Below are 14,066 nucleotides of genomic sequence, written 5' to 3'. Positions count from 1 at the left end.
TATCGCTGATACATCTATTTCTGGCCATGGTAAGAATATAAGCAGCTGCACAAAATGGTTATTTGTGGCTCTTCTTTCTCATCTGAACTTGCTATATAGGTTGGATTGGAGGACCTGTAGTTGAATGACAACCAAATACCATATCTAGCTGGGATAGAGGCTGCTTTGGCTGGTTGGTGTGAGATATTGATGACAATATATCTTGAGCAAAATCCCTGTGTAAGTATTTCATAAATTGTACATGTAATCCTTCAGTGTTTCTATATAGATCAGAAAAGGAGTCAATATTCACATGCATTATAATGTCACAATCATTGAAAAAATAGGCTTTACTTTTATCTCTACCTAAGATCTTTTTTAATTTTATCACAGAAATTTTCGGGGTGTTGTATTTTCCAAAACTTATATCGAATGAATTTATTTATCTAATCTAATTTTTTTTATTTAACCTGTAGGATCATGGAATCATGTCAAGAAAATTTGCTGAATGAAGAAATGAAGATTCAGAATTGAAGTGCAAGTGTCTGCCATGCGCAAAGCTTTTTAAATAGAATAGATCCCAATGTATAAGAAATAAAGGAGTATGTAATATCTACGTACATGGTGTATATGGATAATTGACTCTATTTTCTCTAGTACTAAATGAACACCTTTCATGTGGTTTTCGGTCTGCTATACTATGGTTTCCAAAGTAAATATGGTTATGTGTGTATTAAAAAACATTTTTGCATACTATATTAGCAATAATAAAAAAATAGAAGAACACAATAGCGTATCAACTTTGCTTGATATGAAATTTAAAATGTCTTTACAGGATGTAGACACGCTTGACACCGTCTAAAGAAAGCGTCTTTATGTCTTTTATAGACACGCTTAATACCAGCGTCTTATGTCTTCTAGACACGCTTGACATCGTTTCTAGAGAGTGTCTCATGTTTTCTAGACACGTTTGACAAAACATATCTACAGTCCCGACACGGTCCGTATGGAGACGCTCCAGACACGCTTTACTCAAGCATGTCTACACTTCACTAGAGATGATATAAAGCGTATCTAACATAGAAATAAAATCGTATCTAGAGGGGGGGGGGTTTCTTGTAGTGACCTCTCACGACGAGCGGAGCACGCCGAACAATGCCATCCGCTCCATCAAACGGAGCGTGCTGCAGTACGTGCCCTGCTCCGCTGCCATCCTCGTGGACCACGGCCTCGCGTCAAGGTAGGCATGCGCCACCACTGCCAATAGCCTCTCCAGCGAGCTAGGGCATGGCCGATGAGCCAATGAGTGCGTGCGGAGGAGAGCTGGACGATGGGAGGGATGTGCATGTGAAAGAAAAAGAAATAGAGGGATGTTTCTGTAAAAAGACAACATAAACAAAGAGTTATGGACCTCCGGTGCACGTCATAATAAGATTAAGGACCCAAACATGCACTTTGAAAGGTGTTAGACCTAAGTGACACAGGGAGAAAAGGTAATGGACATGTGGTGCATTTTTCTCCTAAATAATTATATGATGGAGGACTAGTCTGCTAAATTTCAAATCGTCGGGTCCACTAATTGCCACTGGTTTCTGATTGGCCCCCAGCTGCCCCCAGAATCAAAATCTTCTAGTGTGGAAGCTACCCTTGGTCACTCACATGCTCCCCGATCGGAGTCTGGAGGATCCGAGACACAAATCACAAATGTCTCTTCGTTCGAACAGTTGAAGTGGCCTTTAGAAACCATTTGAGTCGTCATTCTCTCCTTGGAATTTCGGATGCATGGTTGCGTTGACCCGGACGCTTCCATATCCTTACTGGATTGTTATTAATTAATTAAACAGATGATCTCGATGTGAGATTCTGCACAGCGACAAGGAGATAGCTTAGGGGCCGTTTTGGATTCGTTCGTTTTGGAGGAATTGAAATCTACATAATAGATTAGGCTATTTTGATTAGAATTTGACATTCCATAACTTTCCTAAACTCACAAATAAACCTATCTCAAATTCATAGGGTAGGAAATAGAAATAAATTATATAGATCATTGTACTATAATTCTACTCTCCAACTTATAACACACTCTTCAACTCACTTCTCTATAATAAAAATACAACGTATAAGTACGTCCCTTACATGCCTAACAATAAATATACAAATATATTCTATATACAACTATATTAGCTTAATTAATCTATGTCTAAATTATAATTATTAGAATAAATTCAATTCCAAGGATCCAAACGGGCCCTTAGAGTTTTTGTAGACTAGAATCACGAGAATATCTTGTTGAGATTCGATCCATGGCCAGCGAATTCTTATTCATTCATGCTGTAAGAACGAAGGTGATGAACTGCAGTATATCATCATCATGACTTGTTTTAATTAATTTATTACATGCATCAAGAAAGAAATCTCGCACTTTGACCAAGCTTATTGGCACATTTTTCCGTTTACATTATATATACTACTTCTGGAATCCGATATCACTAGTACTACTATGTACTAGTATACGAGAGTAGGAATAAAAAAAAATCTTAAGTAATGAAAGCGTCAATTTCAGAATGAAAATACTTTAATGGTGACGGGTTTCTGCGGCTGATAAGCCGGCTGAAGCTGTTTTGTTGTGAGAAAAAAATACTGTTCCATGACTGATAAGCTGATAAGCCAAGCTGATAAGTTCAAGCGAACAAGACGTAAGCTGCTCCTTGTTAATTGTCTGCTAGTAATGACACATGTGAGGTCCTCTTGTTTGTTTATCTTAGCATTATTCTTGGTTTCTTCATTTAGATATATCGTCTTTTCAAGATGCCTATCTCTGAAACGACTTCAATTTCTTGCTGAGTGATGTAGTGAATAATGAATCAATATCCAGCAAGGAGCTCCTTGGAACTAAAAGGCGGCTCCTTTCTGTAAGCTGTGCATGCGTGATGCTACAAATAAATGGATAATACCATGCATATGTGAAGTAAATAATCTAAACAACTTGGAATGAAAGTGGCGGTTACCTAAGGAATATATACTATATTAAGGCTGCATGCATTCATCCTGTACTTAACCATTTTAGCATCCATGTTCATTCCTCTTATTTACATCGAGAGCTGAATACAAGGCATATGCATATATTGCAGCTACTTAATTAACTTGGATTAGTAATGCAAGTTCATCCCCAACCCCAACCCAACCACACCTCCCCCGTACGTTCACAAGAAAAGGCTACATTATTTCCCTTGAACTTGGCCCTCTTCACATCCAAGTTCATCACATAACAAACCTCACCTCCCCCGTTAACAAGAAATAGCTTATCCTGAACAGTCTTCCCTGTAAACAATGTTTGACCTAGAAACAATGCAAGAAGAGAGAGGCTATTAGTTTATATACGTCCATAGCATAGTTATACTATATATGGTCCATCCCCAACCCAACACATTTGTACTATTATTATACAAAATCTTCAAAGTCTATTGGTTTTTATTTGGACAATGTCACCAAGGACCAAAGTTATATATTGTACACTAGTCCAAAGAGATAGAAGAGGCAGTGCACTGCGCCTCGCCGGCCTGCGACGAGAGAAAAGGGCCAATTTCGATCCATCTCAGCTCCTTGCTGGAATATCAAGTGTGGGGGTCGTCTGAGGATGGTAGTACATAGTGTTTCCAGACCCCTTTAGGCTGGATTGGTGCCCTTAAAAGAGATCTTGTCGTTCCAACAGATCCTTTGAATTTGGCCTTTGCAGGCCTGAAAACGCCATCAAATCTCCACGGTCACACGCTCCAGAGAAAAACCAAACATATGCACGCAATGCAGTGGGCAGCACTACTTTGCTGCTGCTGCACAAGTAGTATACCAAGTGTGCTTTCTGAACTGCACAAAATTGGGTTGGGTCTTTTCGGTTGCACCGTTGCAGCCCGTGAGAAAGGTGCTTATTAGGCCACGCAATACTCCTAGATTTGAACCGCAGAGAGTCAAATTTGGGTGCCTGGAATTGTTGTCCGGACAAGGACTATCCACAAAGTACCTTTCTACACGAACAACCACTTTCTATCTGATTGTTCTGGCCCCCCAGAAAAAGAAAGAAAGAAAGAAGTAAAAGCTTGTTCTGCTACGGCCGGACTGCATGCATTGGAACAAACTTTCTGAAGCACGCACGCACGCCTTCCAGCTGCCGTGCTAGCCTACTGTTCAGTCCTATAGGCCACTAGCAGCTGCCTTCAATTGGAATTTGGAAGCAGCGGGCCGGCAAAAGCACCACGGAGATGTGGAGATGGAGTAGAAAAGAGGCGCCGCGCCGCCGCAGCTTAGCAAGCAGTGTCAACGCGTACCAGTATGGTATATATGGCATAGAGAAATGAACCAACCTAACGCAGCTGAACTGTTTATCAGAAAGAAACGTGCAGTGCGTGTGCGTGTGTTTGTTTCAGGGGGGGGAAGCAAAGATGGCACCATTGCAGGAACAGACATGCAGCTTGACAGAATCACAGAAAGGAAAGGACCTGATGACTTGATGAGGTTCGTTTCTGCACTGCTGGAGCAGCAGATGCCGACTGAAGAAGAAGTAGGTACAGTAGGGGTAGGCCCTGAGCAGGCAGACAGGGCTCAGGACGCTAGAATGAAAATGCCAGATTTGCAAGAAATCGATACAGCCGAGGGCGTGTTTGGTTCACACCTCCTAAAGTTTAGTCATCTAAACCAGCTACTTTAGTGACTAAAAGGTGGACTTTAATCCCATTTAACAACACTTGGGTGACTAGTTGGCTAATATATTTTTTAGTCCCGTTTAATCATAGTGTTTAGGTAAAAATGACTAAATGGAACTAGATTTAGGAGGTGAAGAGTGAACCAAACACCCCCTGACCCTAGAAAAGAACCAAATACTGTACGCTAAAACCAGAATGCTTGGACGACATGCATGGAGATGGAGTCGTTTTCGCTGAGGGCCAGTTTGGATGTCAAAATTTTTGGTAAAACGCTACTGTAGCGTTTTCGTTGTTATTTGACAATTAGTGTCCAATCATAGTCTAATTAGGCTTAAAAGATTCGTTTCGTGGATTTCGTCTAAACTGTGTAATTAATTTTATTTTTTATTTATATTTAATGCTTCATGCATGCGTCCAAAGATTCGATGTGACGGAGAATCTTAAAAAATTTGGCGTTTTGGAGGGGAACTAAACAGGCCCTGAGTACGAGTAGAGTAACGACGGCCAAGCGGTGGGACGGTGGCAGCGGACTCAGCTGTCGTCGCTCTGCAACCATCTGCAGAAGAAGAGAGCCTGGCTTGGCTGCAGCTGGGATGAGGATGCAGAGGAGCCATGCATGGCCCTGGTCCATGGATTCTCTTCTCCTTTCGGTGCAGGGGCGGAGCCAGGAATCCAACATAGGGGGGAAGCGCACACACACAAAAAATCTAGTTTTATGTGCACCTGGGAAGAACGAAGAACAAAAGGGGAAGACGAAGACAACATGCCTGGTAGGTTTTTTTTTCTTATTCCGATCGGTGCCAGTCCTATGATTTTGAGGGCCCTCTGGCGAACTCGTCGCGACGGCCCCTCTAGACCATAAAATTTTAGAATATCTAGGCTAATTTTATTTGTATAGGGAAAGCAAATCCAATAATATATTTTTAATTTAATATGTCTGATAATTATCGAGAACGAGAAACAACGTAGACTAAAAGAGCAATATATTTGTACACTAGAACTAATATGATTACCTTAAAGAAGAATAGAACTCCATCATATCTACTGCTTCTTATAAAAAGATACTTCTTCGGGCATTTCTTGATGCAAAATCATCAAGAATGGTATCGAGATCAATAGTGTCTAAGATATCCTTCTCGATGGTGCACATAGCCAAGCCATTTAACCTTTCTTGTGACATAGTTGATCCCAAATAGTTCTTCAACAACTTCAATTTTGAGAAACTTCTTTCGGCCGAAGCTACAGTCACATGTACAGTAAAAAGAATTCGATAGGCAACTGAAATATTTGGATAGCAATCTGCATCCATAACAAACTTCAGAATCTCTGGCGCCGACATCAAAGAATCTGGCAAAGTCACTTGCAACACCTTTAATTCTGAAAAAAAATCATTGATCTCAACATCGGATGAGTTATCATGAGAAAATTTTTCTACAAAAATCTTGCAGCGCAACCAAAGATCAGCTTCATCCAAGGATTTCAAATTTTCTGAGTTGAACAAGAATCCAAAAACATTATCAAATGTTGTCATCTGCTCAAATCTACTAGTCAATGAAGCAATTGCAGAATCAATCATAACTAGGAAGTACTCTCTTCTGAAGGAGTCCACAGCAGACTGTTGTATTTCCTCGTCTTGCTCATCTTGTTCATCAAAATATTTCTTTCTCTTTTGTTGATGTTTTGTAGGAAATATTGGCTCTATATCCAATTCAGATGCAATGTTTTTTTTTGTATTCATACTAGAAGTGAAACATTTATCTCTATACTTCTTAAAATATGATATGACACCTTCAATGTGTTTGAGAGTAGCATCTATACTCACAATTTTAGATTGCAACTTCTTGCTAACCTTATTTATAGAGAATAAAATATCGTGCCAGATAACCAAACCAACTATAAATTCAAAATTCTCAAGTGCACTCACCAAAGATTGACATTCACTAACTGCCATTGGGTCATCAGTTGAAGCCTTCTCTAGCGCTATTAAAGCTGATCTTATTTGAGGAGTTTGGAATCTAATAGCTTGAACACTTTTTATTCGGCTTTCCCAGCGAGTATTAGACCATGACTTAACTGTCAATCCTGGGACATTGTCAACCAAAATCTTCCACCTTTTGGTAGATTTTGCAAACAGGGTGTATATACGTTGGATAATGCCAAAAAAAGAATAACCTGCCTGCAAAATTTCAAATATCACAAATAGTAAGATCCCAAATAATAACATATTATATGAAAACAATGTATAACATATAAAAAAATAATATTTTACCTGCAAGATTTTCCCACATCACAAAGAGTAAGATTCAGACTATGACATGCACACGGCATATATAGTGCTCTTGGATTAATTTCAAGCAAGCGCGTCTGAACACCTTGGTGTTTCCCCTTCATATTTGAACCATTATCATACCCTTGACCCCTCACATCATCAATATTCAAACCAAGAGAGTCCAATGCACTCTTTAATTCATTAAAAAGACCCAATCCTGATGTGTCATCGACCTTCAAAAACTCTAGGAAGAACTCATCTACCCTTGGAACATTCCCCGATATATTCACACACCTAATAATTAGAGTCATTTGTTCTTCATGGCTCACATCTGGAGTACAATCTAAAATCACAGAAAAATACTTGGCATCCTTAATGATCTTTAATATAGTTTGTTTTACACAATCTGTAAGAAGAGAAATCATCTCATTCTGAATTTTATGCCCAAGGTAATGATGATGAATCTCACTATTTTGAATCCGCCTAATATGGTCTTGCATCACAGGATCAAATTCACCCATCATTTCAACTGTGCCCAGAAAGTTACCATTGTTAGCTTGATATAGTTTCTCATTTTGCCCTCGGAAAGCCAAATTATGTTTAGCAAGAAACTTCACAGCAGAAACGATTCTTACTAAAACTTGTCTCCAACGCTCTCTCTCCTTTGCAATTTCTCATTGCAAATCATCATCAATTGTTTTATTTTTGCTCAACCTCAGCCTAAGTTCATTCCAAGTATTCATGTTTCTTATATGCTCAACATTATTCTCATATTCCTTGAGTCTTAAACTAAGATGTTTCCAGTCCCTCAATCCATCGTGTGCTACCAAACTTTTGTTCTGATCTGATTTGAACAATTTGCAGCAAAAACAAAAAACTTTGTCCACATATTTAGAGTAAACCAACCATTTTCTATCAACCACCTCACCATTGCTTAACTTTCTAGAGTAGTAAGCATATGAAAAATGTCTATTGTGAGCATCTACAGGGAACTCAAGATTCAATTCTCTCACTGGTTCTTTTTTCAATCAAAATATCTCTACCCTTATTATCAAGATTCTCTCAAGTTCTGGGATCAAAGACATCATGAATAGAAGGTTGTACATCATCAATTGAATTTTTAGGTTGAGAGGAAGGCTGTAAATTTTCATTCTTTATAGCATCAACTTGTTCACTTAAATTATCATTAACTTGTTGTTGCTCTTCTTCTTGATTATCAGGTGCATCTATAGGGTTGTCATCACGCACAGCACTACTTGAAGCTGAAAAAAACTTATCTAAAGCACCTTGTTGTGACTGAACAAACTGTTCTTGTCTTTTCCGTTTTCTTTTCGCAGCCCCTGACAAATGTTTCTTAGGTAACATTCTAAAATTCTTACACCTGACCTAAATTATAAGAAAAACATGACTATATGAGTATAAAGTACTAGACAAAATTTGAACAAGAAAAAAAACTATGGCCGAGACAATTTAGATATGAACTGATTCAGAACCAAGATTCACAAATCACAAAAAGGGCATAAGACAATAACCAAGATAAATCTTTAGATGTCGTCGACTCGTCGTCCTCGTCGAGCCCTGTCTCGGGCCCTCGGCTGCCTTGTGCCCTTGTTGCGTGGTGATCGTTCGATCGGCGCTGCGTCTCGCCTTTCGCGAAAGTCTGTACGAAGTAGCGATCGGCCGATCGCTGATTCGCTGAATCGCTGTCACCACGCTGTGCGGGCGCGGCGTTGGCGACGGCTCGGCTCCTGAGTCCTGAACTCTTGATTGCTGAAAAGGAAGACAAAAGGCCACGGGCTCTAAAAAGAAACACCAGCGGCCAGCGCACTGAGAGGCCGACGGGCGACGGGTTGTGCGGCGCTAATGGGCTGTGCGGCGCTGGCTGCCTGCTGGCCTGCTATGCGGCGTTGCTGTCCTGCTGTGCGGCGTTGTTGGCCTGCTGTGCGGCGCTGCTGGCCTGCTGGCTGCCTGACTGCTGCATTAAACATGCCTGCTGGCCTGCTGCCTGCCTAGGCCCCGGCCATCGCACCTCCTGCCCCCCTTAGGGTCGGCACTGATTCCGATATATTAATATTCTAAATCCTTTGTTCCAAAGAGGCCCTAATAGCTCAATCAGCTACTCAGCTTCAGCCATATTCTCTTTTTCTTGTTGTGTTCATTTTAGCTGCCTTCATTTAGCTTTATTTATTTAGCGCAAGAAGAAGAGAAGAAGAAGACGATCCCATGGTCGAATTCCTTATCTTCAGCGAGGTGAGGGCGGGCGTAGCCCACTTCATGGGATGAAGTCTTTCTTAAAAAGAGTAAAAGTTCATGACCGGTCCTTAGACTGTCGTTTTGGTTCTTAAACTCTGTTTGGGTCTCATATACATTCAAACGGGTTTGGCCCCACATGTCAGCTCTATCTCTCATCTCTCACCTCTCTCACGACCATGGTCAGCTCACTTGCGCACCGCTGTTCTCCATGAAGCCACCCCATCGAGCTCAGACTGGCGAGTCCGCGCCGACGAGAAAAGCCCTGCGCTGCTCCCCGTTCCGGCGCGCCGCACTGCACCGACGAGGCGGCGAGCCCGTGCTGACGAACTTCATCCTGTGTTGCTCCCTGCGCTGCCGGCATGCGAGCTCGCCAGACGAGCGTGCGGACCACCTGCCGTGCCGCCGCTGCTGCCACACTGAGCAGGCGAGCGCGCGGGCAAGTGAGAGAGAGCGTGCCGCCGATCGCTGCCACGACGGACAGGCGAGCGCGCTGGCTGCAGGCCACGCCGCCACGCTAGGGGTATCCGAGCGCGTGCGCCGCCGGTCGCGCCGGGTTACGCCACCGTGGTCCCTGTCCTTGCTTGCCTTGCTGCCGCTGGACCGCAGCGCGCTGCGCGGCTTGGCGCCGACGAGGCCCATGGCCGTTGCCGTACAGCGGCAGCGGCGATGGTGGTGAGGCAGGCTGCCGAAGTGCCGATGTCGTGCAGACGCCCAGCAGCAGCCGCGGCAGTGACGCGCATGCGCGCCCAAGGAGCGGTGATGCGCACGCACGGTCAGGCGGGGGCGACGCGCAAGCGTGCCCAGGCGGAAGCGCCAAGCGCCGCGCACGACTGGACGAGAGGAAGAAGATAGTTTTTTTTTCAAAACAACCCCTCGTGAAACGAGAGGAAGAAGATAGTTTTTTTTCAAAACAACCCCTCGTGAAGTTTCTAAATATTAGTGCTATTTTTGTGTCTAGGCGATTTTGTAAATAGTCCCCACTATTCTTCTATTGCAAACAAAAGTCTTATCTCGGTACACGGGTACAGATCCATACCTGTTTGGATAAATATGAGACCCAAACAAAGTTTGAAGACACAAATGACACACTTTCTAAGTTCAGGAACCAGTACGACATACCAATACAACTTTAAGGAACGGTCATAAACTTTACTCGTTCGAAAAAAATTGATGCAGTCGACAACTACCCGCGGCGGCATCCGTGGAACTTGGGCTGGAACCATGAGACACCTCTGGGCCCATTAGGCCTGGTGGGGGTCTTGGGGCGCTGGAGGCCCACGGAGACAATCTGAGCCTGCCTGCATGTTGTGTTTCGGATGGTTCTGATCGTATGGAGAGTCCGTGGCCCATTGCCGGCCCTTGCAAAGCACAGAAGGCGTCCTGCCATGGAAGCTGAAGGAGAGGAGAATTCCTCTCTTTTTTTTGCTTCTCGTGGCTGCTTTTTTCTTTTTCTTTTTTGTGTTCAGACATGTATAGTTTTTATCATTATCTAACTATAGAATTTTTTATTATAAATTAGCCTTTTAATTATACTAGTTGATTTTCCTACAATATATTGCATGAAAATTAAGATACTAGTTGATTTTCCTACAATTTATTGCATGAAAATTAAGTCACCTAAAGTATACCAACTCTCATTTTTCTTTTGGCCGCTCCATCAGAGAATGAAAAGATCTAGGTGGTTATTGCTTCTAACTACTCTCTATGTTCCAAAATAAGTGTCATTCTCGCTTTCTGAAGAGTCAAACGCTTTTAACTTTGATCAAATATATATATAAAATATTAATTAATATTTATAGTATATAATTAGTATCATTAGATAGATCGTTGAATCTCTTTTCATAATAAACTTATTTAAAGATACAGATATTGCTAATATTTTTTTACAAACCTAGTCAAACTTAAAAAAAACTTAACCGGCACGAAAACCATAGCAATAATTATTTTAGGACCGAGGGAGTATGTCAGATCGGCAATACATACGGACAAGAAGATTCTTACAACCTATTACTTCCGGTCAACAATTTATAACAACGTTCATGCATGAAAAAACTGTATAAAACAAATTGGCTAGCTGATCCAAAACGTCATATTTTATTGACTAGAGGGAGTATTTACCACACAGCACGGCATGAACCAGACCACTTAGAGAAATTCTGAGGTGAAACATCGAACAAATATGGAATTTTCATTCTAAATTACAAGTCATTTTGAGTTTTCTACATAACTTTTGCTATACACAGAGATATATACGATGTGTCTAGCTAGATGCACACTAAAAACTATGTTAAAAATAATACCAAAACAGAAAACATCGTCTGTGTTTGTATTTGGAGGAATGTGGTACCTTGATTTCTACTTTGACCAAGTTGACCGTGTTGACTCTTCTTATTGTATAGCTAGCCAGCTAGTACGATTTAGTCCTTTGGGATATAAGATCTCGAGTCTTTGTACCTTGTTTTTTTAGTCTTCATATATTGTGGGTCTTTATCAAAAGAAAAGAAAAATCTCCGTGGGTGGCTTATCTTAATTAGAGCATGGTTGTTTGAATGTCACGTTAGAGTGAATGTCACTGCGTGAGTGCCAAGTGCCAACAATTGCCATGAACTTCGTCATGGCATGCAGGACAAGAATGTACTGCATATCCGAAGGAAGACTGATACGCGCTTCTCTCTGTAAACAAACATTCAGCCAAAGAGACAAAGTCGTGTCTTTGCAGGAAAAAAGTCAAAGCTGCCGTACATTGTTTTTGACTCAAAGTCGTGTCTTTTCAGGAAAAAGTCAAAGCTGCCGTACATTGTGTTTTTCGATGAAAGCACCGTTTATACATTGTTTTTCGAAGAAAGTACACTGTATGTATACTCTGTCGGTCTCAAAATAGAAGTCATTTTCGCTTTCTGAGAAATCATTTTTTTTAACTTTGACCAATTATATATAAAATAATATTAATATTTATATATAATTAGAATAATTAGATAGATCGTTGAATATACTTTCATAATAAACTTAGTTGGAGATATAAATGTTGCACGTATTTTCAACAAATCTAATCAAAGTTGAGAAAATTTGACCTACACGGATCCCATAATGACTTTCTTTCTGAGACGGAGGGAGTACATGTAATATAACCTCTATTTTTCTAGAAAAAATATTCATTTATAAAACCAATCTTGGGTTTTCAAATCAAGCTCACAAAACACGGACACACAAATGGGCTATTTAGATGCCACAAAAGTCCCTTGCGTTGTCCCCCAATCTACGAAAACTTATATCTAGAGGAACAGCGCTGAAGACATGAGCCACTAAGATGTGCTTCTTTCTGGCTATATGAAATAAGGACGGGCATTATTTCCCTTTTTAAGAGTACAGTTTCGTAACCACTTGCACTCCGAGACCTAATTTGTTTATCATCATGAAGACTAAAATTGAAAAAGTTAAAGGAAACACGGTCTTTGACCTTCATAAGACCGAGTCAGAAGTGTGAATCTCCCGTTTCCATTACACTCCGCAAAGTGGTTTTGTATTTATTAGGTGCTTTTTTCTAAGAATTGCTGTCAGACTCCATCTCTATTAATGAGTTTGTAAAGTCAATTACAGAGTAGACATATTTTGTAAGTTGTAACTCAAGATTTATTATTTCTAATCCTACTTATCATTTGGTAAGCATAAAACTCCCCATTTCATCTGTATTTCTTCCTACGGTTGTCCTCTTGCTAGAAAAAGTTTATTTTCTTTAGAATACCTTTCGGTACTTCAAAAAAAGATAGCATGCATGTAGCAAGGCTGTTCAAAACAAAGTTAATTAAGACTAACGTACCACCATAAGATAAAAGACGATTTTCTTTCCATCTACTCAACTTCTACTGCAATTGTTGTTCAACGGTTCTCCAATTCTTATTATTAAGTTTCGCTTAAATACCTATAAGGATATTGCTCCACACCACATCCAAAAACTCTGTGAATATTGGTGTACACAATTTTTTGCATCTTCATAGCAAAACAATTCACTCATATAAATTTATTTTTAGTCCTAGTTGCTCAAAGACGCGGATAAAACATTTTCATGTTTTTTTTGCTTGTTCAAGGCCATATGCCATGAATAGTATAGTGTCATTAGTGTACCTCAAAATTGATAGGTGGCATTCTAAATAATGTGGGATAAAGCTCTGGATTTTTTTAACGAATCGGCACGAGATGATCAGCCTATTCGTTTGGTTGTATTTGGCTTATAAGCCATGCCTTATCAGCCAACGAACAATATTTTTCTCTCACACCAAACTAGCCAACAGTACTTTCAGCCATGGCTTATCAGCCAAACAAACCCAAACAAACAGGACGGATGTCCATTTCTCTTGATAGAGAAAAAGATAAAGCTTCGAATTTGACCATCATCCTTAGCTCTAGTAGTGAATATAACTAACATATCCACTACTAAGTTAAAAAGTATTGGTGATAGAGAGTCACCTTGTTTTAAGCCTTTATGTATATGAAAGTAACGACCCACATCATTGGCCCCGTTTGTTTTGCTAAAAAAACAAGCCGAAACACGGTTCCGGCTGATTTGTTGTGAGAGAAAAAGTACTGTTCCAGCTGAAAAGATAAGCTGAAAAGTACGGATTATAAGAGAAACAAACATGACAATTATTTATATTATCATGATTTACCTTTAATGCAATACTACTTTTAGAAGTGAATTGAAGGATCTATTGGCCACAGCAGTATAATTTTCAAAATTTCCCCGTCTTCTACGAATGATGGTGTGGAAACAAACGTTGAAAACAGTTTAAAACAAGGTGAGGACGACGTGTGAACGCTCCCAAGAACGGAGGTAGAAATTTTTTAAGACCAAGAATGAAACGAAATGTGAT

This window comes from Miscanthus floridulus, chromosome 3, assembly GCF_019320115.1.
Source record: "Miscanthus floridulus cultivar M001 chromosome 3, ASM1932011v1, whole genome shotgun sequence".
NCBI lineage: Eukaryota > Viridiplantae > Streptophyta > Magnoliopsida > Poales > Poaceae > Miscanthus > Miscanthus floridulus.
This window is presented reverse-complemented; position numbering follows the sequence as displayed.